Source organism: Chrysochloris asiatica, unplaced genomic scaffold (genome assembly GCF_000296735.1).
Source record: "Chrysochloris asiatica unplaced genomic scaffold, ChrAsi1.0 scaffold00025, whole genome shotgun sequence".
In the NCBI taxonomy this organism is placed as follows: Eukaryota; Metazoa; Chordata; class Mammalia; order Afrosoricida; family Chrysochloridae; genus Chrysochloris; species Chrysochloris asiatica.
Genome location: NW_006408543.1, coordinates 25,214,145 through 25,217,325, shown reverse-complemented (window position 1 = coordinate 25,217,325; position 3,181 = coordinate 25,214,145).

Below are 3,181 nucleotides of genomic sequence, written 5' to 3'. Positions count from 1 at the left end.
AGGCATAGTTTAGTCCTCAAACTAATATGTTTGCTCTTGAACACTTTAAAGATATATTATACAGCAGATTTGCATAATGCAGTATTCCATTTGATTTCTTCACTGTTGAGTCAATGAACATTGATTGTGCATCCAAGCAAAATGATGTCTTTGACAACTTTAGTCATTTCTCCACTTATCATTATGCTATTTATTGGTTCAGTTGTGAGGATTTTTGCCTTATTTACATTGAAGTGCAATTCATACTGAAGGGTATGGTGTTTGATTTCATCAGTAAGTATTTTAAGTCCTCTTTGCTTTCAGCAAGCAAGGTTTTATCATCTGTGTATCACAGATTGTTAATGAGTCTTCCTTTAATCCTGATGCTATGTTCTTCTTATAATCCAACTTCTTGGATTATTTGATCAGACTACAGATTAAATAAATTTGTTGAAAGAATACAACCATGGCATATACCTTTCCTGATTTTAAACCTTTCATTATCCCTTATATAGTTTACTGTGTTCAAACGACTGCGTCTTGGCTTATAAGCACAAATGAGTGTTCTGGAATACCCATTGTTTGCAATGTTATCTATAGCTTGTCATGATCCATATAGTCAAAAGCCTTTGCATAGTCAATAAAGTACTAGTTCTGGCATGGCACTGTAGGATAATGACCTGGACCTCAAGGTCAGTTTGAACCACAAGATTGGAGTTCAAACTTACCAGCTGCTCCTGAAAAACCCTATACAGGGTCACTATGAGTTGAAACTTACTTGACAGCACTTAACAGCAACAACAAACATTTCTTAATACTTAGTGTTTTAATACATTTTAAAGTACTCCCTGCTTTCAACAAAGATCCTTCTAACAATGAAATCCTTCATTCCATGTCATCTTTTGAATACAACTTGCATTTCTGTCAATTTCCTGTTGATGTACTAGTGCAGCCATTTTTCAATTATCTACAGTTAAATTTCACTTGCATGTAATAGTAATGTTATTGATTGATGATAACCAAATTCCATTGGGTTATCTCTCTTTGGAATGGACACAAATATGGGTCTCTTCCAGTGGCTTGGCTATGTAGCTGTCTTCTAAAGTAGAGTTGACCTTAATGATGTACATGGAGAAAAGCTTTCAGACCTACGACTCAAAATGATAAGAAACAATTGCAAACATCCATTAATAAATTGGAACACGGAATGTCCAACGTGAGACTCAGTGAAAATTGGAAGTCATCAAAAATAAAATGAAAGGTATAAAGAGCTTTATCCTAGGAATTAATAAGCTGATATGGACTAGTATTGACCTTTTTGAGTAAAAAAAAAATTCATATAGTTTACTATGTTAGGAATTATAAATAGAAGAGGAATGGTGTCACATTTATCAAAAAGAGCATTTCAGAATCTATATTAAAGTACAGTGCTGTCTAAGATAGAATAATATCCATATGACTAAAAGAAGACCAGTCAATACCACTGTGATTCAAGTTTATGCACCAACCACTAAAGTCTTCAATTTTGTCAACTTCTTCAGTCTGAAATTGATGAAATATGTCATCAAGATGCATTGATAAGTACTGGTGATTGGAATGTGAAAATTAAAACCAAGAGGAAGGATGAAGGATGAGTAGTTGGAAAATATGACCTTGATGATACAAATAACAGTGGAGAATCCATGACAAACATTTGAAAGTGCAACAACATAAACACTGACAATTTGCATGCATCTCGTCATATGGAATACATATGAATCAAATTGACAATGGAGATGCTTCATATCATTAGCCAAACGAAGGCCAGGGCAGACTATAGGACAGACCATCATTGGCTTATATGCAAACTTAGGCTGAAGCTGAAGAAAATTAAAATAAGTCCATGAAAACCAAAGTAGGGCCTTGAATATAGCCCACCTTGATTTCGAGACCATCTCAAGAACAGATCTGATGCATCAGATACTAATGACCAAAGACTTTAAGAGTTATAGGATGACATCCGGAACATGTTACATCAAGAAAACAAAATGTCATTCAAAAGACATGAAAAAAAGAAAAGACCAAAATGGATATCAGAAACCACTCTGCAACTTGCTCTTAAATGTAGAGAAATCAAAGCAATTTGAAGAAATGATAAACGAATAAAGCAGAAAATTTCAAAGCATTCCTCTAGAAGACCAAGTCAAGTATTATAATGAAATGTGCATAGGCTGGAAGTTAGAATACCAAAGGGAAGAATATGCTCATCATTTCTCAAGATGAAATAACTGAAGAAAAATTTCAAACCTTGTGTTACAATATTGAAATATTCTTTGGCTAAAATGGTGCCCTAGTGTGGCGCTTTAATGTAAGTTCTGGACTGTTAACTGAAAGGTTGTCAGTTCAAACCCACAGCCACTCTTGGAAATTAGATGTAGCACTGAAGGCACTCACTTGTCTATGACAAGAAGTTTGGAAGAAAGCTACCTAGCTAACTGATTTTAAGAGATTCATGTTCATGCCCATTTCAAAGAAGATGAGTCAATGGAATGCAGAAATCATCAAAGAGTATAATTAATATTAGCTGCCAGAAAAATTTTGCTGAGATAATTAAAAAGTAGTTAAAAATTTTTGCTGAGTTGAATTTAAAAAAATTCAAGCTAGATTCAGAAGGGGGTGTGAAACTAGGGCTACATTGCTGATGTCAAATAGATCTTGACAGAAAGCAGAGAATAACAGAGAGAAGTTTGTCGATGATTATTTCTGATGCATAGCAACCCTACATAGGGTTTCCAAGTCTCTAAATCAGTATGAAAGTAGAAATGCTCAGAATGGCTGGTAGATTAGAACTGCTACTCTATCTTCCAGAATGGCTGGTAGGTTAGGACTGCTGATCTTATGGTTAGCAGACCAACTTGTAACTCACTAGGCTACTAAGAATCCACAGAAAGAAGTTTACTTGTATTTTATTTACTATGCAAAGGTATACTACTCTGTGGATCATAACAAACTATGGATAACATTGTGAAGAATGAGAATTTCAAAACAATTGAGCTTATGAGGATCCAGTACAGAGACCATGAGGCAGTCATTAGAATGTGAGTGGCTTGTAATTAGGGAAGTTGTACATGAGCAAATAAACTGAGAAGATCCATTATATGAAATAGAATGTGGCCGGGAGAGATAGAGTAGCTGAGGACTCTAGACTCATGGAAAGAGAGAG